The sequence below is a fragment of the Lepidochelys kempii genome, chromosome 15, assembly GCF_965140265.1.
Source record: "Lepidochelys kempii isolate rLepKem1 chromosome 15, rLepKem1.hap2, whole genome shotgun sequence".
Taxonomy (NCBI): Eukaryota; Metazoa; Chordata; order Testudines; family Cheloniidae; genus Lepidochelys; species Lepidochelys kempii.
The window spans coordinates 29620425-29646149 of NC_133270.1; positions in this window are offsets into that span (position 1 = coordinate 29620425).

Consider the following 25725-nt stretch of genomic DNA (forward strand, 5'->3'; position numbering starts at 1 on the left):
TGGGACAGGGCTAGAACAAGGCCAGGGGAAGGGTCTAGCCTGGAGCAAGACCAGGTGTGGGACAGGCCTAGCTCAAAAGCAAGGGGAGCAGCGGGAGACGTGGGTGTGGGCGTTGAGCATCCAGCGAGCCTCTGCTGCAGCTGGGTTTGAGAACAAGCTTCCTCAGCCAGTCAGGCAGGCGGTCCGTCAGGCCACGCAGCTGGTGCAGCCCAGTTGTGCTCACTAAGCTGGCTGGAGACAGAGCGGGTGCAGCTGCAGGACTTTATCCCTGACACCTGGTTGCTGGCTGGGATTAAGAGCAAAGAGATCTCTGGCTACCTGCCCCTCTCTCGCTGTCTGCCTAACCTGGCTGTTTTCTGTAGCACCTCTAGCCAGGGTATCTCAGTGTATTCAGTGGCATCAGGGATTCATTGGTGCTGTAGTTACTCATGCCTTCGTCACCTCTTGGCTGGCTCACTGCCCGGCAATGTACCAGGGCATGATGCTTCAGTGGCTAGGAAACTCCAGAATGCTGCAGCCCGGCTCCTCTGCGATGCTGGCTGGGGCGAACATGTCACACCTGCCGAGAACAGTGGGTCCAGTTCAAGGTCTTGGCCCATATCTTCAAGGCACTCCATGGCCTGGGCCCAGGATCCATGAAAGGTTGCCTGAACCGCAGGGATATGGCCTGTGATTGATAACGTGGCTCCTCTGGCACAATTGAACTCTACAATAGGGTCACCAGACAGCAAGTGTGAAAAATTGGGACAGGGTAGGGCGTAATAGGTGCCTATATAAGACAAAGCCCTGAATATTGGGACTGTCCCTATCAAATCAGGACAGCTGATCACCCTACTCTATAATAAGGGTAAAGCTCATCTGATCAGGAGACTCAGCTTTCTCAGGGGGCTAATCCTACACTCTGGAATGAGCTCCCCCAGAAACTAAGAGCTATCACAAACCTCCCCATCTTCCGCTCAGAGTGCAAGGGTGTCTGCTTCAGCTGGCCTTCTCAGAGACTCAGAGTCTTTAAGGTCAGAAGGGATCATTATGATCGTCTAGTCTGACCTCCTGCACAACGCAGAATCTCACCCACTCACTCCTGTAACAAACCCCTAACCTATGTCTGAGCTACTGAAGTCCTCAAATTGTGGTTTAAAGATGTCAAAGTGCAGAGAATCCTTCTCTAACAGGAACCTGATCTTATGTGATCAGCATCATGTCGATATCGCGTGGCTTAATGCGCTATGGGAAGGAGCTCAGATACTATGGTGAGGAGTGCAGGATAAGAACCTCTATAGAACGGCATCGGAGTTTTATGTCACTTCCTTCCTGTTCGCTCCCACTAGAGGATCTGAGCCAGATCTGAAGTGTGTTACAGGAGACAGTTCTCCCAGGTTGTGATACGGGTGACACGGAAGAGTTGCGATTGGTGCTCACTCTAAGAGGTTAATATAGTCATTTTGGAGTCCACCTTCTGTGCCACATTCATTGCACTGGAATAGGGACTTGCTGGAGGTGGCTGAATTCTAATGCTTCTCTCCAGCCTGATCTGCTACATACTGCAGCCGCCATGCAGGCTGAAGAGCCATGTGAGGAGTAGGTCTGATGTTGTCCTCCTGCAGTGCTATTTCATTGTATAATGTCACATCAGGCACACTCTAGACATCCCTACAGTAATACCGGAGTCATCGTCCCTGCCAGATCCCAGGGAGGGGCCTGATTTTGATGGGCAGTCTCTGCTGCTTTTGAGCTAGGGACTTGTAGGATGTTGGACAATCTCAAAAATGCCATTGCAGGGAGCTGTGATGCAATTTGCATCCTGTGATGCATTTGCCCTGACGTCAGGATGCTATGTCCCATAAAGCAGAGATCCTGAATCCACGTGCTAGCGGATAGATGCCTGGGTGCCATCAAATGGAAAGCGTCCATTGGACTTGTCTTCTAGACATTTTGGCACAGGCCCACAGGAGAGGACGATGCACTTTCTCCACAGCAATTAAAGGGAGGTTTCAGTTTTTGTTTGAGCTTTTTTTTTGGTCTTAATCCGTAACATGTGGTTCGTATGGTGTCTCCACACTAATAGGTTTAGGATTATTGGAATATGCACAAATCCAATGCCTGGCTGTCACTCTCCTCGGTGTGGTAAGGTGATTTCATTAGGATTTAGGTTTAGAGGGCAGAGTCTTTCTCTCTCACGCGCTCTCTTTTTGTAAATATTATTTTTATTCAATTACCTTAGCAATTCGTGGAACTTCAAAGATGTTTCATCAGCACAAGCTAAATGCTGTAGGATTGCATTAGTTAAAAAGGAAAAAGAAAAAAAAATCTAAGCTACTTCTTAATGGCATGACTGCAAGGGGCCTTTTAATTAAAAACAAAAAGTTGGGGACAAGTTCTATCCATAATTCAGTGCTTCTGTAGGTAATATCTGCTTGTGGTTCAATTTTAATATAGCTATGTATTATTAACGCTGTGATCTATATTATTCTAATCCAGTGAGGAGGGCTGAGCTGTCTCTACAGGTGGAGTGGTAAATATTTACATTCCATAATGCCTTTCAACTTGTCAGAGGGATCTGAGAGTGCTTTAAGTGTGACTCCAGGATTTATCATTAAAATTTTAAGTGTGAGTGTGATTAAAATTCAGAGGGGGTTGGGAGCGCGTGTGTCAAGAGGAGAGAGGGGACAAAGAGGTGCAACAAGGAGGAATTATGGCAGAATGGAAGGTGAAGGGAGAGGCAGAAAATATGGCAGGAAAAGCAACATGTAGCAGGAGAGAACTGCTGCCTTTCTCCATTGTTCCCTGGGAGCAGCATGGCACTTGTTTTTAGAGTCAAATGTACCTTTGTCCCGCAGACGGTAACTGGTGCCACTACGCTCCGGTCCAGATTGCGAAATTTCCAACCCGAGATTCCAGAAAGCTTTGTGCCTGCTGCAGAAAGGAGCTCTCTGGTGTTTGAAGAGCCCTGTGCTATTGTTTCTGGTAGTGTCCAGCGTTTTGGGTCATGCCTGGAAGACAAGCACCCTCATCACAAAAAATCACCATCCCTCCTGGTCCCAAGGGCTGGACCGGTTAGCAGCAAAACCGGTGTCCAGATTTCAGGAAGATTTGCGCGCTGGATACTCGTTGGGCACGAGACTTTTCTGACACCCAGGCCCTAACTGGCTCCCTTATTATCAGACTCATCAGAGAGGCCAGGATTGACCAAACCCAGCAAAGGGTGAGATGCATTGTGGGAAGCCTCTGTTAATACTGATGTTCTCCAGAGATGTCCATCCAGCCCATTCGGCTGCGCTAGGCAGCCTGGCTCACTGGCATCACCCGCTTGTGTTAGAAGATTGGGAGCTCCAGAGGCAGGAAAGGGGAGAGAAGGAGATGCACACAGTGAGCTAAGGCAGGGAAGGGGCTCAATGGGCATTGGGGATGCAGCATGAGCTGCACTGGACCAGCCGGATGGGAAGGAAGGCTCAGGTGAGAAGAAGAGGAATGGAGGTTTCCAATGAGGTCAGTGTGAAGCCGAGTGGTGGAGTAGTGCATCGGCGCCAACTTTGTGGGTGCTCCAGGGCTCAAGCACCCACTGAAAAAAATAGGGGTGCTCAGCACCCGCATGGCTGGATTAATCTTTTGTGGGCCCCGGCACCTGGACTGTGGCCCCGCCCCCACTCCACCTTCGCTCCGCCCCAAGGCCCCGCCCCTGCTTGCCCTCTTTCCCCCTGAGGCTCCGCCCCAAAGCCCCGCCCCTTCTTGGCCTCTTTCCACCCCCCGCCCCTGTGGTCCTATGTGCCGCTCACATGGGGAGAGGGGGTGGAGAGGAGCATCCACCGGCAAAACCAAAAGTCAGCGCCTGTGGAGTAGCGTGTGGAAGAGGAAACAGAGGGACCTCCGTGGAGCCGGGGGGCTGGGGCTCTGGGGCCACTCAGCCACGCGAGAAGGGGTGATCCCTTCCGATGAGATGCCCAGACCCTGGCTGAGTGCATCCCGCAGAGTCGTTGCCGACTGGCCTTGCCAGCTTGCAGATTGGAAATACTGTTCTCCAGAGCCTGTGCGGCCTCCCCAGACGCCGAGGGGAGAAATCCTGACGTCTCTTCGCTCTTCCCAGCCCAGCTAGCCGACCCCCAGCTCAGCACCTCTGCACTGGGAGGCTCTTAGGGGAAACTGACCAGAAAGCTGGGTCATTATTTCCCCAATGGGTCTAGTCAGATTTACTGTCAAACACAGGAGCCACGTGAGCCTCAGAGAGTACGTCTACACAGCCCGGCAGCAAGCTCCCACCCCAGAGACTAGGGCTGGAGCTTGGGCGCTGTAGCCCACCCCCCTCCCTAGGCTTCAGAGCCTGATCGCCCGAGTGAATCACAACATCAAAGCGCTGTCTAGACACTGCTAGCATCAGCCCCGCTAGCCACCTCTATCGACCTGGGCTGGGAGGCTCGTTGATGTGGGCTGCATAGACTTATCACTAATGTCTCAGTGACTGCAGCCTCCCATTTGGGCCCCCACCCGCCCTAGATCACCCCCCGACCCCAAAGCCTCTTTGCTGAGACCGTCCCCTCTGGGCTGTGTGAGCAGAGGCTGGGGGTGGGGTGGGCTCTGCAAAAGGCAGACCCCTCTCTCCATCCCAGCCCTGGCCTGGGTCTGGGCTGGGGACTTGAATGTTCTCACTAGTGCAGTAGTGGCTCATGCTGGCTGGCTGCCGGCGTGACCCGCACTGTGTTACCTCGCCCTGGTCTGAGCTACATTCAGTGACCCGACACCGGCTCGCGCTCTGCTGCCCTGTCTACACGAGCGCCGCCTGCCATGGCTAGCTGCACCGGTGCTGGGGGAAAGAAGGGGAGGCGTTTCCCAGAAATGCAGCCCTGGTGGGGGTTCCTCCGGCTTGGCGGCTACTTGCACTGTGAGCTGGGAGGCTAGAGACAGGCTGAGCAGTCTGGCACCTTTCACCGGCACTAAATTCACCCACACATTTTTAAAGGTTAATAGCTGGCCTGGAAGCATTTCCGCTTATTCCACTCTCCTTCTCTGGGGAGACAGGCAGCTGGGGGCTTTATTAGCTCCCCAGACTCAGGGGCTGATGCTGTTCCCTCTGTCTTTCCATAACACTGGTGTGGGTGAGATCAGACTGTGGCAGGGCCGACTCCAGATTTTTGCCGCCCCAAGCAAATAAAATTTTGGCTGCCCCCCACCCCAGCCCTGGGCTCCCCCACTTCCTCCCTGCTGCCCCAGCCCTGGGCTCTCCCACCCCACCACCCGCACCCCCTGCTGCCCCAGCTCTGGGTCCCCCCCCCGACTCCGCCCACTCCCCCCTTGCCTCCAGCCAGTCCAGTGCTGGCAGGGTTGGGGTAAGCAGCGGGGCTCCCGGGGTGCACCTCAGCCCGGGGTCCCTCCAGCCCGGGCTCCTGCCTCCAGGACCGGCCGGGAATCAGGAGGCCAGAGCTGGGGGGACTGCCCCAGCAGGGGGCTGAGGAGCCCGGGCAGGGCAGCCCCAGAGGGAGTGGCCGGCAGGGAGCGAAGCCCCGGAGAGCAGGACGCGAGCCCTGCACAGCAGTGCCCTGGGCACTGGTCCCCTCTATGGACCCGCTGCTGCTCCTCCTCCTGGCTGCCCTGCCACAGCCCCTGGGTGGCTCGGGCCACTTTGCCCAGCCCCGGCTGTGGCGCTGGGGGGCGGCCACCCTGCGGTACTTGCAGGCAGCTCCGTGCGCCCCACGGGGCGGCCCCCAGCCCGAGTGTCCCACGCTCCACGTGTTGGAGCCCGCCGGATGGCTCGGCCGCGGCCGGCGGCGTGAACCACAGCGGCCCCAGGGCACCCCCCTCGCTGCTGCTGCTGGACCCCAGTCCCGAGGCCAGCTTTGGCCACCCGCTGGGGCTCTTCCACCTGGACTTTGGCATCAGCTTGGGGGCCGGGACAGCGTCTGCCTGGGTGAGCACCCGCACGGCCGGCCCCCAAGCAAAAAAAAAAAAAAAAGGCCCGAATGCCGTCCCGGCAAATGTGCCTCCCCAAAGCACCTGCTTGCTTTGCTGGTGCCTAGAGCCGGCCCTGGGCTGTGGGGGGAAAACACCTCAGCGGTAGGGCAGCTGCCCCTGCGAGCTGCACGCAGAGCTCTCCGTGCAGGGTGAGACAGGGCCCTTCGCTCCAGCCGCAGCTCCCACCTCACAGAATTCCCAGCCCCCCGGGCTCCCTTTGCAGCATGGATGAATGGATCCATGGCAGCTTCCCTGCAGCTCTGCTCTGGGGCACGCAGGGCTTCAGCCCCCCGGGAGCCGGAGCAATGGGGAAGGGTGTCAGCACAGGGCGGGGCTGTGTATGGAGTGGGATGTGCTCTCGGTGCGTGCTGGCTGCAGGGGAGTGGGCTGGCAGCGCTGCAGTAATAACTAATAAGCTGTTTCTCTTCTTAGCGCCTTTCGGCCAGAGTCCCGGCTGTGTAAGGCAGCAGAACTCCTCTGCAGTCATTGGCCGAGGCCCATTGGCACCAGCTGAGGCTCTGGCCATCCACCTCCATCCACCAGCATCCCAACAAAATCCACGCGGCTTCGGGGGGTTGGCAAGGGAGAGGGGATGGACTGTACCAAGGCCTGCTTTCATCACAGAACAGGCTGGCTCAGTGTCTGAGGTCTCCTCTGCAAGACACCCCTCCACACACACACACACAAAGTGCCTGGAGTGAGTGTATCTCTCTCAGAAGGCCGAAGACGTGCAGAGCCTGCCTTGATGGGACTCTGTGTTCCCAGGACCCTGGGGGGAGGGGGTGTCAAAACCCTTGCAGCTATTAATCCAGACCTGTCAGGTCTGCAATTTGCTCAAGGTCAGCCTTTTGCGCTTTACTGCTTTGCAGCATGATCTGCTGGATAGAACAGGGACTGATGGGTTCTATTCTGAACTTTCTGAGTCACTGCCCCCTCCATGCCTCAGCTTCCCCATCTGTAAAATGGGGCTAATGATACCTCCCTTTGTAAAGCACTTGGAGGTCCTCCAGGGAATGGTGCAACATGAGGGCAATGTACTAATGGTTAGTTAGGCTTCAGTATACTAGAGCCATGTCCGTGTGGCATCCCTGCCTGGTGCTGGAAGAGCTTGGACCCACCATCATATCCAGCTGGTGATAACCACGGTTCTGTGAGAGCGTCTGAGCCAAGCCGCTGCAAGGACAGTGTCTGGTAGAACAGCTAAGCTGGATCTTCCTGCAGGTCCCTCCCCATGGCGCCAAGCCGCAGATCCTATGATCTGGGCTGGGCGATGGGCTTTGCCTAAATACATGGACTGGTGGATCTGGGCGGGGCCAAGTGATGGAGGGGCTACGAGGCTAGGCTAAGCCACATCAGTCCCAGGCAAAATAATGGAATGGCTGATATGAGACTCGATTAATAAAGTCTTATCGGAGGGTAATAGAATTAATGCCAATCAACATGTGTTTATAGAAGATAGATCTTGTCAAACTAACTTGTTATCATTTTCGATTGCAAATGTGGTTGATCAAGGTCATAGTGTTGCTGTAATATACCCAGAGTTCTGTAAGGTGCTTGACTTCATACCTCCTGACGTTTTGATTAAGAAACTAGAACAATTCAAAATTAACATGGCACACATTAATTGGATTAAAAACTGGCTAACTGATCAGTCACAATATGTAACTGCACATGTGGAATCATCGAATGGCAGTGTTTCTAGCGGCGTCCTGCAGGGATTGGATCTTGGCCATATGCCATTTCATACTTTTATCAGTGACCTGGAAGAAAACGTAAACTCAACACCGGTAACGTTTGCAGAGGACACAGATTGGGGGGAGTGAAAAATACTGAAGAGGACAGCTCAGTGATGCGGAGCGATCTAGATTGCTTGGTAAACTGAGCACAAGCAAACAAAATGCATTTTAATAGAGTCGATTGTAAAGACATTCATCTAGGAACAAAGGACTTGGCCCTACTGACAGGAGGGGGGAGGGTGGACTCTATCCTGGGAAGCAGTGACTCTGAAAAGGACTTGGAGATCATGCTGAACAAGAGCTCCCAGCACATGTTTGTGGCCCAAAGGGCTCGTGTGAACTTTGGGTGTATAAGCAAGGGAATCTTGTGTGGGAGTAGCAAGGTCATATTACCTCTGAATTTGGCACTGGTGCGATGGCTGCTGGAACGCTGTGTCCAGTTCCTGCGTCCACAATTCAGGAAGATGGTTGATAAATTGGAGCTGGTTCAGAGAAGAGCCACAAGAACGATGAAAGGATTAGAAAACATAATTTATAGTGATAGTCTCAAGATGCTGACTGTTCACCTTCCCAAAGAGAAGTCTAAGGGGTAGCCATCCCAGTCTATAGTACCTACGTGTAGAACAGAAATTTGATAGTAGAGGGTTCTTCAGTCCAGCACAGAAAGAACAAGATTCAGGGGCTGGATGTTGAAGCTGGATGAATTCAAACTAGAAAGAAGGTGTACATTTTAACACAGAGGGAGGGGTTGGGGCTAATTAACCATTGGACCAACTTACCTGGGGGTGTGGTGGAGTCTCCAACATGGGCCATTTTTAAATCAAGTTGGGCTGTTTTTCTAAAAGACCTGCACTAGTTCAACCAGAAATTACTCCTGGGAAATCCCATGGCCTGGGTTAAATGGGAGGGGAGACTAGACGGTCAGGATGGTCCCTTCTAGCCAGGGCATCTCTGAAGCTGCCCCTTCCCGAGACTGCTGCGAGGCAGGATGTGCCAGTGGAAGGATCAGTGTTTGCAGCAGGCCTGCAGGATTGATCTGGACAGGAAGCTCTGCCTTCCCCAGGCCCACTGCGCTCATCCTGCTCTGCATCTTTATAGGGAGGTTTTTTTACAAGGGACCTTTAAAGGCTGGTTTATGGGTCCTTTTACTGCCTGTGTGTACAAGCCAGGGAGGGCAGGAGAAGTCTCCAGGGCCGGGTGTGCCAACAGCCCCAATAAACAGCCTTAAACCTCCCCTTGATCCTGTGCAGTTTGTAATTCAAACTAGCCCACTCAGAGCCACATGGTTTAGCTCTTCCCAAGGATGGTTTAGCTCTTCCCAGGGAGAGCTACTGCCGCTGTGGCCCTGCGAGGCTGGCCAGAGCTGGATTGGGGTAGGTGCTTTGCTGGAGTCCCACACCTGGCAGCACCTAGAGGGGGGACTGGCAGGACAGGACCTGCCTCTCTTGTAATGAGGAGGCAGTGAGGGGCACAGGTAGAGAAGAAGGTAGAGAGGCAGGGAGACAAAGTGACTTAGCCAAGGGCAGAGGGAGTTAGTATCATAGCAGGGATTAGAATGAGAAATTTCTGATTCTAAGGTTGCCAGTTTTGGCTGGATGTATTCCTGGCAGGTTTCATCACATGCCATAATCTTTAATTCCTGGAGACTCCAGGACAACCCTGGAGGCTTGGCAACCCTACTTGACTTCTAGTTTTTGGGTCAGGCCACTGGCCTATGCTTTGGCGAGCAGCCCGGGAGCTGTGGAATGAGGGTGGGTGGCAGGCTGGTTCTAATCCCTTCTGACTGGGTTGTTAGTACATGAACCATAGCAACTTTGGGTTCAGCCCCTTCCTTTCACACAGACTGCAGGGACAGAGCTGGAAACCCCACTCCCCCTTTTATAATTTTCTTTGTTCATCTTTGTATCTTTGGTCTCATGGGAGTGCTGTGGAGAACACTGTTGTATTTAAAAGTAGTTTTCCTGTTTGTTTAAATCTGCAATGCATTGTGGGATTGGTCTTGGCTATATAATGGGGCTTTTGCACTCCACCCCTGGTTTGTGGGGCTGGTATGGGATGGTGAGGGAGGCTGTTCCTGATCTGGGGGTTGCTTTGGTGAGGGAATGCACTTGAACAGAGCCTTGTGCCTGGCCCAGCCTGTTCTTGGGGTGCTTTTTGTCTTGTTTATACCCAGAGGAGCCGCTTGTAAAATCTGCCTCTCGCTGCCTTCCTAGGGGCTGGTTTCTGCAAGGAGGGTCCATGGCTCTGGGGCACTCTAGGGAGCTGGGCACTGCAGCTGGGGGGGGAGATATGCTGGGCCTGAGGGGTGTCAGTGATGCAGAGGGGCGGTAGTGGGGCCTGGGCATTGGCAGAGTTGTGGAGGGGGAAGTTTACACAGCATCTAGTGACGTGCTTGGCCCTGGCAAGCCTCCCCGGACCCACCCACTCCCCAGCTAGTGGCTCCAAACCCTCTCGGGGTCATGGCAGGCTGGGGCAGCCCTGTGATGTGCTGCTGGAGAGGAGGATCAGATACCTTGATGCAGACACCCTACAGCCTGCCCCTGCTGTGGATCTCCATAGCATGAGTCTCCCTGGCCTTTCCTACTTGGAGCACAGGGGAGTAGTGAGCAATGTATCCTCCGTGGCACTCATTTAAACCTGGGGGTTTGCCTTGCACTGCAGCATGGGTTATGGATCACCAGCTAGGGTTGCCCAGGTATATCCCTGCTAATCAATTCCCTGCCCTTGCAGGGGCCTTGGGCATTGGTGACGCTTTGGTGTCTCCCATTCGCTGCCTGTGGCACACAGCAGCATAGTCTCCTAAGGGTTGAAATGTTTTAAAGTATTTGGGCTCAAGAAAGGGGTAACTGGGGTGGGGAGAAGGAATTCTGGCCTGTGTTACACAGAAGGTCAGGCTAGGTGATCAGATGGTCCCTTCTGGCTTAAGAATTGATTAAAAGAACGGGACAGTTCCCGCCTCAGAGCTTTGGTTTCAGGCTCTCTTCCAACTCTGGCAAATGTCTTTGTGTCAGTTACACTTGCTTCACGGCTCTGCAAGCACAACAGCTAGAGATGGGCTTTCTCTGTTAAACTAAAGCGGAGAGCCTGGAGCCCTATTGAGGGGTATGTCTGTACCCCATGCCCCTTTGGGGGCACGTCCCATATACTGGGAAGTGCTGCGCTGCTCCAGGCACTCAATGCAGCCAGCCTCCTTTTTGGGGTTCTTTATTGCCTGCCTCCCTCAGCCCCCCTTCTCCCGATCACTCAGGGAAATGCCTAGAAATTCACACTAGCTCAATACATTGGCATCAACAAAGCAATGCCATTCCCACTGTGCCAGCCTGATGGTGGGCAAAGCCTCCCAGAGGCCATGCCAGCAGCCTGCCAGTGCATCAGCAATAGTCGGTGTGCATCGGGAGGGACGTGGCCCAGCCTGTGCCCTCAGCCTGCCGCGGGAGCTGCCCTCCACTGTATCGGCTCCCAGGGTAGCCTGGTCTCCACGCTGCCAAGTTGCTCTTGCTTTCAAGGTTGCAAATATTTGGTGGTGGGACAGTTTAACCCCTTGTGCGATGGTTGGCAAGGTGCCACGTGCTTCCCGGGAAACCCTCGCTGGCCTGGCTGTGCGGTCAGGCAGGCCCGTGGCTGCAATGTGCAATGCTGGGGCCCAGAGCTGTGCAGACCGGAGCAGGGCTGGGTGCTGGGGATGGGCTGACAGAGCTCCCAGCAGATGCTGGACACTGTCCAGCCTTAGGTCTGGCTGCACCTTGGCGTATCGGTTTTGCGGGCTTCCTCTCAGTTGTCCCCAGCCCTCATGGGGATGTGGCTGTGCAGACGAGGCACCCTCAGGGACTGCCCCTTCGCTCTCTAGGTCCAGCGCATGTGGAAGGGGAAGACCATCGGGTGTGCTCTAGGGGACACGGGGGAGCCAAAGGCAGCCCCTGAGCTCGCTCCCTGAAACCCGCAGCTAGGACACTCAACTTGCTGTTCAACGAAGCACCCAGGCGGGGCTGTAATTCGTTAATTAGCAGCTAGCACCTTTTTGAATGATTTCACGCAGTTCCAGTCCCTGTTTTGATGTTTTATTCTTCATTAGCCTTTATTAACAAGCTGTGACCTGAGCCCACCGCAGTCTGTTAGCTCTCACCCTCCTGGCGCTTGCTCCGCAGAACCTGCTTGGCGCTGTGCAGTGACCCCTGCCCCCGGGACGGAGCCGCTGGGCCTGGGGACGAAGCTGCAGAGAGACACGGGGCCTGTTTTCATTAGCTGCCCTCCGGATCGGAGGGAGATGACGGAGACAGCCGCGGCGGGGACTGTGCAGCTCCTGCTGCTGGCGGTCAGGCCGTCGCCAGGCCTGTCCTACATGCAGGGGTCTTGGAGCACCGGTGTGTACTTAGCAAAATGCGCCTTTCACAGGATACCGCTCGCATGCACGGCTGCTGCACTTGGGCCTCCTTCCAGCTTGGAACACGCTAAGGCTCCAAAGGCTGCGGCTGGCTCCACGTGCGCCCTGGAAATGCAGCACCCGGAGAACCCTGGCTCTGAAGGGGATGATTGGAACTTCCTGACCCCAGGCCAGGAAACAGGCATGAGAAGGGGCTGCGGGGCAGCCTGGCTGGGTTCTGCAGCATTTGCTGTCTTTCCATACTAACGACAGTGTACTGGGTGGGTCAGGGCAGCCACCAAATGTGCTCAGCTAGTGCAAGGGGATGTAGTCCTCCGGGCCCTGTCATTTCTCCCCCAGCCTCAATCCCTGATTTACTGACCCCTCCCTGCCTCCCACGCTCTTCCCCTGCAAGCCCACCACTGCCATCATAACAGCTAACCGGGGCTGGACGAGCTCCCTGTAGGGCTCCTCCTCAATTGCCCAGTGGGGTCAGCACTGAGGTACTGGGTGATAGGAGCTGCCAACTGGGGCTGCTTTTGCAGGGTTTCCTTGAAGTGAACTGGTGCCTGCGTGGCTCCCAATCTCCCTCAGACAAGCATTAAAACCAGTTGAGATTGACCCCCCCCTTAACCCAGCCATCCTTGCTGCTCGGCGACGCCCGCTAACAAAAACAAATTAACTTGTATAAGCATTAATTTCCCAGCATACATACATCCCGGCTTCATAATGATGGAGCTCCCCGGGGCCAGGGGTTTTGGCACATTGTAATGAGGCGCACACACGCCGTAGTAAAAGTACTTCTAATAGGATTTATTTACTGTAATTGTGATTCGAGGCACAGTGCCATTAGCGGGAGAGCTGCCGGCCGCTGGCGGGCCCGGCAAGGAAGGGGCACGTGAAGTAGATGGTGACGAGCTTAGAGAACTACGGCAACCAAAATGGAGAGCGTCTCCAAAGCCAGGATTCTGCTGGAGTGGGAAATTGAGAGGGCTCCCGTCAGGGTCAATGGAGGAAGGGGGTGAGTGGGGGGCTTCTCCTGGGGGAGCTGCTGGGCCTGGCTTGCTGGGACTCTCACCTCAGAAAGGCAATGGGGCTCTGGCCAGGAGCCAGGTTCTGCCCCCGTTACTGCCTCTCGGGCCGGCTCTAGGTTTTTTGCCGCCCCAAGCTGAGGTGGGGCTGGGGCTCGCTGGCAGCGGAGAGAGTGATGTCCCCTTCTCCCAGCGCCTGCAGGGGCTTTCCCCGCTCCCCCGCCCGGCCACGCAGAGAAGCCCCGAGACAAGGGGTGGCCCAAGGCCGCGCAGCAGCCGGTGCGCAGATGAGGTGGTGCAGCCCCGGCTCCCCGGCCGGACTCGCCCTCAGGAGCTCAGCATCCCGGGCCGGGGCTTCCCCTTCCTGCTGCAGCCGGGGGCGCGGCGCCCTCGCCCTGTCTAAGTGGCGCAGCTCCGAGAGTGCAACTGCCCCCCCCAAAAGGGACGGCCGGAACGCCGCCCCTGGAAATGTGCCATCCCAAGCACTTGCTTGCTTTGCTGGTGCCTAGAGCCGGTCCGGGCTGCCGCTGAGTAGCACCTGACCCTGCGAGCTGGGAGGAGGGGTCTGGCCCGTGGGACTCTGCCTGGCTGTCTGCTGTCGTTCGGGTCAGTGCCCTGAGGCCGTGTGCCCCTTACGGACCCCCGAGGACTTCATCGCGATTGCACGCGGCTCAGCGCTGGGGTGCCCGCTGCTGGCTCCGCGGCACTGGGACAGGCTCTCTGCGCTGACTGTGCCGGGGAAGTAGAGGCACAAGGCCTGGCCCAGCGAGCTGCCTCCTGGGCTGGTGGCCCCGGACACATGAGTGAGCTGCTGCTGGGGCTGTGTTCCCGCTGCCACGTTAGGGCAGGGAGGGAAGGTGGGTTGCAAAGAGCTGCCCGGTGCTAGCAGCTCCTGTGCGGTGGAGAGGGCGAGGGGGATCCAGAGCCATGCAGCTCCTCCCCCTGCTCTTTAGTCTCCCAACCAGCCTAAGCTTTCCTCCCCCCGGCTGGGAGAGGCTCATGCTGCGTCCAAGCCTCTCCGCTCTGGATCCCCTACCTGGACCGACTCTCGTGCTGCTGCCAGTCTGTTCTGGGCTGGGCTGGAGCCCAGTCTAGGGCCTTTTGGCCCTTCCACGTCTGGGACAAATCACAGGCGGTCCCAGCCCTCCAGACGCTCCACGCTGGGGCCCAGGGCGGAGCCAGGTTGGTACAGAGCCTTGGTGCTGGCTGGAAGGGCAGCTCATTGCCTTAGTGCTCACAGGTGCCAGGTCTGGAAGCAGAGTGTTTGCTGCCTTATTCCCCCCGCCCCCAGTTATGGAGCCTGGCCCCGCCACTGGCTGGGGAAGGGGAGCTCACGGTCTTCCTCCTGCTTGACCTGCCAGGGGAACAGAGGCCAGGTGCTCCCAACATTTAACAGAGGCTGGGCTGCAAGGGGTGTCAGCCACTCGGCACCATGGAGACGGCCCAGGTGCACGAAAGGAAGAACCCGACCCAACCCCCGGTTTGTTTTTTCTTTAAAACCCCAGCTGGGTCTCTCCACCGCCAGTGAAATGGGAAAGGAGAGCTGGGGAGAAAATGAAATGCCTTCTTTATTTAACTGGTTCTCACTCCATTTGCTCTACCCGGGCTTGGAGAAGCAGAGCTAACAAGGTGCTGATTGACTCTCTCTGGAACACTAAATATTACAGTGCGGCAGCCACTCCGATGAGCCCCATTAAGCCTCTTCAATGTGATGAAGGGGAATTTGCATAAAGACGGCATTGTTCCACCCCTCTAGGCACCAAATGAGTCTCTCTTCCAAGGAGAGGAGCCTCTCATTTCCTAGCGGAGGTGTCAAATTAATTCTGTCGGAGGTCTGCTCACCTGTGATTTCATTAAGGGAAAGGTGAAAGGGGAGAAATACAATTCAAATGAGATAATTAAAAACTCCGATTAGCAATTACACACAGAGCGGTGTCCTGAAAGCGGCTGCGTGCGGAGCAAACACGGGGCCTGGCCTTTATTAAAGCTCACACATGTAGACTGGGGCAGGGAGGGAGTGGGACAGGTCCTGGGCCTGTTTGCAAGTTAGGTGGCCTGAAACTTGTGTTGATTGTAACACGGTACAAACCCCGGTATCTCTCTGGGAGTGTATCCAAGAGCTCCCATAACAAGCCAGCCCTCAATGCCCTGATCGGCCTATTCTGTGCACTTTATAGCTCTCGGCTGGAGTCGGGTCTGTAAAGCCTTGTATGGGCAAGGGATCTAGAGTTCCTTTGGCTTTACAATGGGCCTAGGACTCCACCAGCTCCCTGGGGCAGACACCAGTTGCCGGCAGAGGGAAGTCCTTCAAACAAAAAGCGGAGCCAGATCTAGGTTCCTGGAGGGGGCAGAGGAGGTTCATGGTGATGGACGTTCCCAGCGGGATGGGGCAGCACTGGGTGGAGCAGTGGTGGTTACTCTCTGTCTTGTCTAGGAGATGTGCCATGACCCACGCCTAGAATATTTGGTGAAACAAGCTGGTGGGAGACCTCTCTTGGCTGACAGTGCCCAAGGGTGGTTTGCCCACTGCTTTTTGCTTGTGAGACATCAGCCAGAGTTGGGAGTTGGGCCTCGGCAGGAGATCCCAGACCTGCTTGGATGCAGGAATGTTACCAAGGGCTGCTCTTGCCTAGCTCACTGGTTAAGTGTCCAGTTCAGTGCTCCATTAGTGCATCAGTGTCACACGAGCTTGTGTGAGGGGCTGCCCTTCATCCCTTGCAGTTCCAATGACCCTGTAGAAGCCGTTTGTAGCAGGATCCCAGGCTCTGTCAGTTCCAGGGACGTGCCATCCTGAATGATTTTCCATGTAATTTATTCAAGATGATGGTTTATGCAGGGTGTAATTCGCTGATTAAAAGGGTCCTTAACATCAGTTATAAAAGCAAATTATCCCATTGCTTGTGGCATCTGGAGTGAAGGATTTTGCACATTCCACATCCACTTCAGACGGAACGTTAATGGTCCGTTCAGAGCCCCGTTCTGCGGAGCGGAGTCAGGCACGCCTCCTCTTCAAGGTCACATTTGCACATTGTCTGGGGCTCTCTGGGCTCGAGACTCCGGCTTTGGATCCAGATCCAAATGGCTCCTGTGTCTGAGGCTCTTTGGCCCCAAGGTATCAGAGGAGAGAGCCAGCTGCAGAGTTGAGATCCAGACCCACTCCATGCGGAAGCCTTTCCGGAGCCCGGGGCCATTGCATACCCACCTCTGCTGGTATTGTTCCAGCATGAGTCCATTGCCCTGGGAATACACAGGGGCAGCATGTCTGATCCTTCTCCCCAAACACCCCAGCGGTTACGTGGCACCAATGCAACGCTGCCTGGGGCCGTGCTGTGTCTCCTGCCGTAAGGAGGCGAGGCTGGGTCACTAACTGAGGGAGATGTCTAAGGGACACGAGGTGCTGCACCACTTGGGGAGTCCTTACTGAACCAATACCCAGGCATGACCTTAGGGCCACAAGAGCGTGGCCTCTTGTGGATGAGCCATAAAACCATGGTCCTGACCACTTGTGGTCATTAAAGACCCCCTGGGAGGTTTTGCAAGTGCGCAGGGCTATTGACCTGGATGCCCTAAGGAAATTGGATAATTGCATTCTCCTGAACTAACGACCCCCCCGCCCCTGGCAGTTTCAAATGCACAATGGGATTCTTCTTCACTCACTTCCTACGCCGCAGTGGAGCCTTGCAGTGCGCTCTGAAATGGCTGCGGTGATCCAGCCCAGCGGGGGGTGAGGCCCACGGTGTTTTGTTACCAGTTTAAATGTGCCAAGGATGAGCGGCTGTGGGAGAAATTCCAGAAAGGCAGGAAGTTCCTACCAGGGGTAATATGATCAGATGGTCTCCCAAAAGGCATTTGCTTCTGCGAGGCTGGCCAGGCTGTGGGCAGACGCCAAGTCGGTGGCACATTATTGGCATTTGCCCAGGCAGACAGAGGTGCTCACAAGTGCGATTATGTTGATTCTGAAAGTTGGGCCTATCAATGCAGTACACAGGGAAGTGGGGCTCGGAGAAACCTTGCACAGCAATGCCAACGTCATGGAATCGGCAGCACTGAGAGGCACAGCTGCTGTGGCCATCCAGGCCGGGTCCTGGGCAGGAGTCGCTCCATATTGGCCTTCAGCCTCAGGCAGGGCAATGGGTTTCCACACCATGATTCCTGAGCTGGTGGGGTTTCTCCTGTGGTTAAGGAATTTCTGTAACCCCAGACACACCAGTGGAAGGTCTCCTAAAATCCGCAGTCCACCCTGGTCCCGTCAGCTGGCTCAAAAGGTGGTGTCGCATCCCGCTGCTGCGGAGGGTGGAGACGTAACCCGTGCATCTCCGGCCTGGTTTGCATGGTGTGGCTGTGATTCACAAGCCCTGCATTTGCATGGAGTGCAGCAGAGCTCAGCCACAGGGTCCCCGGAGAAGAATGTTAGAAATTTGGGATGCAAATCTCTGAACAGGAAGGCCACTCAATATTCTCTGTATGCAAACGGGTGAGGGAGAGGCTGCTGTGCCTTTGCCAGCTGGGACGCAGGTGGCGGGTCTGTTCCAAGGCTCTCAGCTCGAGCTGGGCTTTGGAGCTGGGAATCCTTGGTTCTATTGCTGGGTCTCTGGGTCTCCCTCTCCTGCTCTTAGATAATGGAGATAATGGTTCCCTGCCTAGTTCTGGGAGGCTCCATTAATGTGTGCAAAGCATGGGGAGACTGGTGACTGGTGTGCCAAGAGAGCACAATGATTCTTATTACTCCCGGCTCCTCTTAGCCCCGGGACATTGGGGAAGTTGCAGGCCCTGGCAGCCTGCACGTTCTGTTCCTGGAATACTTATGTCCACGGGGTGAGAGTGAGTCAATTAAACCCACTGGCCCAGCCCCTCAGGCGGCATGTGTTGCCCCATTGAGAGCACTGAAAGAGGTTGGGGGAAGTTGTTGACTCAGTAGCACGACTCCCATCTACACCAGCTGAGGATCTGAGCCTTGAGCATCGGGACGCTTAGCTGGACTTCCCCTTCCATGGCTGAGCTGTTCCCTTGGAAGCCTGTGTTCGCTGGATTGGGCCCGTCTCACTGCTTGGGAAATGTTGGCAAATGGGTCATGCTTTACTCACTAAGCTGTTTGTTCTTTATAATTGTTCAAACAGTTTTCAGCAGGCGAGTTGGGCCCAGTAGCAGTGAGAGACTCTTGCTGGATCCTCAGACTGCATGGCTGGTCACCCAAGTCACGTTGCATGGCTTCTCCTTCCTAAGTAGATGTTGCCTCCTTTATAAACAGGAAAACCACCTCCAGCAATCACTGGGGCATTGAATCTTCAAGGGAGAGGGAAGGTCGGGGCTGGGGTGCATGGGAGTGAGAGAGAGACCTGATACATTCAGGGATTTAAAATCTTTGCCTGTCCTTTTTTTGCACTGGAGAGAGCATTAGAGTTGGCTACATGTGTGGACCCCTTATTTAAAAATTTCTGGGTCCGTCCCTGATGGAGGGGCGGGGAGAGAAAGAGGAAAAGCCCATTACATTGCCTGGCTAGCAGATTTACTTGCATTGGCCCCTTGGCCCCTGCCCACAGAGTAGTTGTGTGTGTATGCAGGACGCCAGGTGAGTGCTGCCCATGGGGCATGCCCATTTGCACATGAATACATTAAATGGTGCACGAAGACAAGATGCTTGCCACACATACGTGCAAAAATGCTGCTTGCACAAGTGTTTGCAGAGCAGCACACCGTAAAAAGTGTCCGCGTGCTGTCAGCTCGCCCTGCGCATCAGGGTAGCAGACGTCTTCCGGACACGTTTCCACGGCCCCCACCTCGGCTTTTGCAATTGTCCCATCGTGCACCGTAACCTGTTGCTCCAAAGTGCTGAATGGCAAGTGGGGCCAATGAACGCAGCTCCAAGCTAGGATGACTGCAAACCTGTCCCTGTGCCAGCAGCCTGGGCTGGACACTTTTCCATCTGCTTCCATTATTGGAACTGCCCCAACCCACTAAAAAGTCCCATGAGGAGGGGAGCAGAGCTAGGAGAGTTTTCTCACTCTCACTTCATCGTTGTTGCTAGGGAAACCTTTTCCCTGGATCTTGTATTTAACATGTCTGTGTTCACAGGGCCGCACGTCTATCTCTCAGAAACTTCTTAAAAGCATGAGATGGGGAGCAGACAAAGGCTGGGAGGGAAGGGGGGGAGGATGAAGCATTGGGGAACTTTGTCAATTTGGAGTGTATGTTCCTTCGGTCCTTGTTATACAGGGCTGTTTGTTCTGTTGCTGCACGTTCTCTGTGAACAGAGGGTGGTTGGGTGTATGGCCAGAGGTGGGGGCTAGGTCTCTGTCCCCCTTTATCTCTCCCTTTCTGTTCCCTTTCACTCACTTTCTCATTGTCTCTGTAGTTTAAATCACTTGCCTGAGAGAAGCCTCTCTGTCTCTCTCTGCTTTGGTATTGCCTTCACCGTGTGTCATTATTTACATCAGCGCAAGGTGGATGTCAAATGCTTCCCACTCAGAATTCTGCACTCGTATAGCTGGGGCTGCTTCACACCCTCAAAGCAAAATGGGTCTGGTCCAAGTCCTGCCACTGGAAACAACTTCATATCTTTGTTGTGATTTAATTTTTTCCCCAACTGTAAGTATTCGATAGTCCTTTCCTTTCTTTCCTCACACTGCCAGCCCTAATCCACCTATCCTGAATCCCTCAGTGGGATTTCACATCCCATTCAAGGTGCTTGTCCTCACCTCCAATGCCCTGCACAGAACCAATCAGGGGAGAGAATCATACCATGTGATGGACATCCAAACTAATCAAATGGCTCGGATTTAGAATATAGACTAGTTGCAGCAAACTGCTGAAGAACTAGCTACAGACTAAGAATTATCCGCAGAGATTGTTCAGGGAAGAATGTCGTGTAACCAGTGAAGTTGAGAAAATCGCTAATAGGCAATTGACAAACAGGAAAAAAAAGCAAAATGTCTCTTTCACTTTGAATTCTCCACCCAGCTCTAAGCCAAACCACCTAATATAGTCCATAGATTCATAGATTTTAAGGTCCGAAGAGACTGATCTATTCTGATCTGCATACCACATACCATAGAATTTCACTCAGTAATTCCTGCATCAAGCATCTGGCTGAGTTACAGTGAATCGTCTAGCAAGACACCCAATCTTGATTTAAAGCCTTTGATATCTGGAGAATCCACCATCTCCTTTTCTAGGGGTGGAAATACAGATCCTCAGACCTATATTTGTTTTTCAAAAGGCCCAAATTCTGCATGATGTGAAGTTTGGAACATCAGTATAGGAACCAAAAGAATCGTTAAACTGGTATTAGTCCATTACTAGATGGACATGGTACAATTATCAATAATAATGCAGAAAAGGCAGAAGAGTTCAATAAATATTTCTGTTCTGTTTAGGGGAAAAAAACAGATGACACAGTCTCATCAGATGGGATGACAACACTATTCCATTCCACTAGTATCCCTGGAGGATGTTGAACAGAAGTTACTGAAGTTAGATGTTTCTAAATCAGCAGGTCCAGATAACTTGCACCTAAGAGTTTTAAAAGAGCTGGCTGAGAAGCTCACTGGACTGTTCATGTTGATTTTCAATAAATTTTGGAGTACTGGGGAAGTCCCAGAATACTGAAAAAAAGCTAATGTTGTGCCAATTTTTACAAAGGGTAAACAGGATGACCTGGGTAATTATAGGCCTGTCAGCCTGGCATCGATCTCACACAAGACAAAGGAGCAGCTGATACAGGACTTGATTATTAAAGAACTAAAGGAAGGCAATGTAATTAATGCACATCAACATGAGTTTATGGAAAATAGATCCTATCAAACTAACTTGATATCCTTTTTTTATGAGATTACAAGTTTGGTTAACAAAGGTAACAATGTTGACATAATATACTTAGACTTCTTTAAGGCATTTGACTTGGTCCCACACGACATTTTGATTAAAAAACTAGAACGATATAAAATGAATGTGGCACACATTACATGGATTAAAAACTGGCTAACTGATAGATCTCATATGTAATAGTAAACAGGGAATCATCATCTAGCAGGCATGTTTCCAGTGGGATCCCACAGGGTTTGGTTCTTGGCCCTACACTATTTAGCATTTTTATCAATGACCTGGAAGAAAACATGAAATCATCCCTGATCAAGTTTGCAGATGACACAAAAATTGGAGTGGTAAATAATGAAGAGGACAGGTCACTGATGAGTGATATCGATTGGTTTATAAACTGGGTGCAAGGAAACAATATGTGTTTGAGTACGGCTAAATGTAAATGTATACATTTAGGAATAAATAATATTGGCCACACTTACAGGATGGGGGACTCTATCCTGGGAAGCAGTGACTCTGAAAAAGAGGTGTATAGTCGATAATCAGCTGAACATGAGCTCCCACTGCGATGTTATGGCCAAAAGAACTAATGCCATCCTGGGATTCAAAACCGGGGGAAGCTCAAATAGGAATAGAGAGGTTATTTTATCACTGTATTTGGCACTTGGGTGACCGCTGCTGGAATACTGTGTCCAGTTCCTGTGCCCACAATTCAAGCAGGATGTTGCTAAATTGGAGAGGGTTCAGAGAGGAGCCATGAGAATGATTAAAGGATTAGAAAACCTGCCTTATAATGATGGACTGAAGGAGCTCAATCTATTTAGCTTAAAAAAGAGAAGGTTAAGGGGTGACTTGATCACAGTCTACACAGGGAACATAAATTTAATAATGGATTCTTCAATCTAAAGAAAGGCATAACAAGATCCAGCGGCTGGAAGTTAAAGCTAGACAAATTCAGACTGGAACTAAGGCATAAATCTTTAATGGTGAGAATAATTAACCACTAGAACAAATTACCAAGGGTTGCGGTGGATTCTCCATCACCAACAATTTTTAAATTGAGATTGGATTTTTTTTCTAAAAGCTCTGCTCTGGGAATTATTTTGGGGCAGGTTTCTGGCCTGAGTTACGCAGGAGGTCAGACTGGATGATCGTAATAGTCCCTTCTGACCTTGGAATCTATGTTCTTTTTACCTGAACTGAAATTAATTTAGGCCCCAATTCTGCAGCCACATTTGCACGGGCACAGATTTGATTCCAAGATAAGGGCCATATATTGTAAGTTCTTTGAAGCACGGCCCCTCTCTCTGTCTGTGTTATGCTCAGAACACTGTCAGCACTCAATAATAACTGCTGCAAAAAATTAGTTCCCGTAATTAGAAAGCTGAATCTTCTGCATTGATTTGTGGCTGGCTTTTGATTCTGCAGGAATTTATTCCCTTGGAGAGAGCTCTTGCTATAGAAATCAAGGAATTATTGATGGGCTTGAACTCTCTGGTAACCCTCTTTGCTGAAGTGTTTCATTGGATCCATTTGTGTGATTCTTGTCAGCTGTGAGAGAAGAATGGGAGGGGAAGTTTGGACATTTCGACTGAATTCTGCTTTCCGTTACACTTGTGTCCATCCCGGTGACGTCTGTGGATTTACACCAGTATAACTGGGAGTCGGATTTTGGCCCTTTTGTCTGTAAAGAATTTAGATACTAATGGAAATTTGGTGACTTACGAAGGGGACGGATGCTCATGATGGTCTGGGACTCAGGAGACCTGGGTTTAATTCTCAGTTCTGCCACAGCCTCCCTGTGTGAGCCTGGGCCAGTCACTTCATCCCTCTGGAGCTCAGCTCCCCAGCTGGAACATTGGGATATTGCTTCTCCGGGTGTCTTTAGGTGAGCTCTGGGGTGGGGACAGTCTGTTCCTCTGCACCTGTGCAGGGCTGGGCTGGAGAAATGCTGCATGTGTTACACAGCAGAGGCTCTTGCTCAGCCCGTGTTTGCTTGGCAGATAATTTCTGGCACACTGCTCACCCCACCTTTTAGCCTGGCTCCTCCTCACCTCATTCCTACAACTGAGCCATACAGGTGCATGCTCCTGAATGATCCAGCACTCTCCACGGTGACCTGTGCTTCACCTGAAGTTTGCTATTTCCCTGACAAACTCCTTTTTGTTTTCGCGGAGCTAGACACATTCATTAACATCTCTGAGCCAGTTACACGGCCTGCTCTGGATCCCTTGACGCAAAATCCTCCTGGGTTGGGAATTGCATTGAATACCTGATGGGATTTACAGATGGAGGCTGATAGGAAACAACTGCTCTAGTCATACCTTGTGTATGGCTCACTGGCTATCTGCTGACCATTGCTTGCCATATAATAGGTCTGAGTCATGGGATCATGCAGTGGAAATCAGAGAATCATAGGACTGGAGGGGCTCTCAAGAGGTCATCTAGTCCAGTCCCCTGCACTCATGACAGGACTAAGGATTATCTAGATTATCCCTGACAGGTGTTTGTCTAACCTGCTCTTAAAAATCTCCAGTGATGGAGATTCCACAATCTACCTGGGCATACCAAATGCCAGCCCCAATTTCCTTGCCAGGTTTCGCGTCTGGGAATTTTGTAAATGTTTCCTACAGATGTTGATATCACAAGTGACTTACTCAATCTATTGAATGTTTCAGGCATCCAGCTGGGGAAACGCCATCATGAGAAGTAGGTGACCAACCGCAAGTGGTAGATGACGTATCATAAATAGTCAGCGCTCCAAAAAGGAGCTAATCAGAGGCCTCTTGGCTGAAATCTGTTTGCATAAGCAATTGTGTGATGTTTTTGAATAATAGGCCAATTGCAGAGGCTATTCCTGGAGAGCTGGTGAACAGAACAGGTGTTCATCGTGACTAGCTTGCCCTGCTCTAGTCCCAGGTTATTACAAGTACTCAGATTTGATACTGAGGTTCCTCAACATATTGATACACACACTGCAGGAGTATTCGCGAGGTAGCCATTAAACTTGCCCCAGCATTCATGGGGGCTGTATATAAAACCTGGGATGGATTCTTTGGGACCTGCTTTCTTCTCTGAAGAGACCGGCCCCAGAACATTACACTTCATAACCCATGTAAGAAAAAGGAGCCAACTTGCTGGTACATATTGTTCGCCATTCTCTCCCTAACCTCACTAATCTGCGGGCAATGCAAGGGCTTCTGGGACTGCAGAGATAATGAAGTTATCATTGCTGTCCTGTTTCAGTCCCAAACAAAGCCAGGGGCCCTGAAGCCTTTGCATTGTTCTGCAGGCAACAGGCTGCAATTTACTGGCTCCAGATGTGGTCGTTAGTGCTAATTTATGATGGATTTGCACACTTTACAGATGTGCCAGGATCCTTTGTTCCCTTATCCAGATCATGCAGCAAATAAATCCATGACAACTCTGTGGCTGCTTTATCGTTCCGTAGCTTTTCTCCAGCGTTTCATCCTAGTAGCTCAACAGCTCAAGTTCTGGGTTTTTCTTCACCCTCTGTCCCTCCCGGTCTCTCCCATTCTCACTCTTCATTCCTCTAGCAACGGCCCAAGAGGTTACTTATCAGAGTCCACAGTGGCCAGGGATGGTGTGCGCTTATCAGGTGGCAGGGTCCTTGTAGAACAGGCCATCTCAATATACTGGGGGAAGGCTCCCACAAAACAGAGCTGGTCTTGCACTGGACCCCACTACAGATTTATACTGGGAAGAGGGTGGGCCAGTGTGGACACCAAAAACAGTAGGAAAAAATGGACAGCTTGTGATTTCACCCCGGCCAGGGATTGGAACCAAAGGGAATCTTCCCCCTGACTCCAGTGGGCTTTGAATCAGGCCCTGTGGGGCTGGGAGGGGCCATGCTGCCCCCATGAGCCCCAGGTGGAATGTAAAGTTCCCGGTGTACTTTCCGGTGCTTTGCAGTTTGACCTTTCCTTACGGACTGTCTCTATAAGGAAGCTCACTCTTAGGAATACATAAGCCAGGGCCCAAGTCCCATTTCCCTGCACTGGGTAATTCAGCTTCCACGAACGCCCTGAGCATTTTTGCTTGTGTTTGCTATTGGCTGATACTCTCCCGACCCCCTCCCTAGGTCACTGATAGGCTGGTCTCCCAACGACTCAACCTGCCCAAAGCTCCGATGGCGGGAGGCCAGCCTCAGCTCTGCCGCTCGCTGCCACGCTGGCTCCCGCTCCGCTTGGCAGAGGGTGATGTCTGTGCACCTGGGTTGCAAATGACTGTTCAGCAAATCTCCATCACCTGACACGTGCTCAACCCCTCGCAGTTAAATGATGAACAAACAGCCCTGCTGGAGCCAGGACAACCCAGTTCCCCAGTGCCCCTGTAGGTTCTTGGCCATGGCACACGGCTTCCCATCCCTGCTGGGCCATAGTCCCATGCTGGCCACATTCCCTGGGTAGACAGTTGAATCGCTAGAGACGCCTTGTAGCAGCAGTGCCAGCAGCATCCCCCTGTCCCTCTTGCTCAGGTATTCTTGATTATTAGTTATTTGTTAGTCGTGTTACCCCATTGCCTAGGATGCATTACCCTCGGTGCTGTAGAAACACAGAAAGGAAAGACAGCCCCTGCCCCAGAGAGCTGATGATCTAAGGATAAGACGAGATAACAGATGGGGACAGACAGCTGATGCGGAAGTTCAAAGAAACAAAGGGACAATGTTGCCTAGCGTGATAGGCCGTGGGCTCGGCACACCAGGGACCTCACTGTTGCTGAGTTTTTTATGGGGTTGGTGCCTGCAGAGCTGGTAAGGGGAGCACCCAGAGCTCCTGGTGCTAGCTCCTCTCTTCTGACTCTGCCTGTTTCTCCCGTTCTC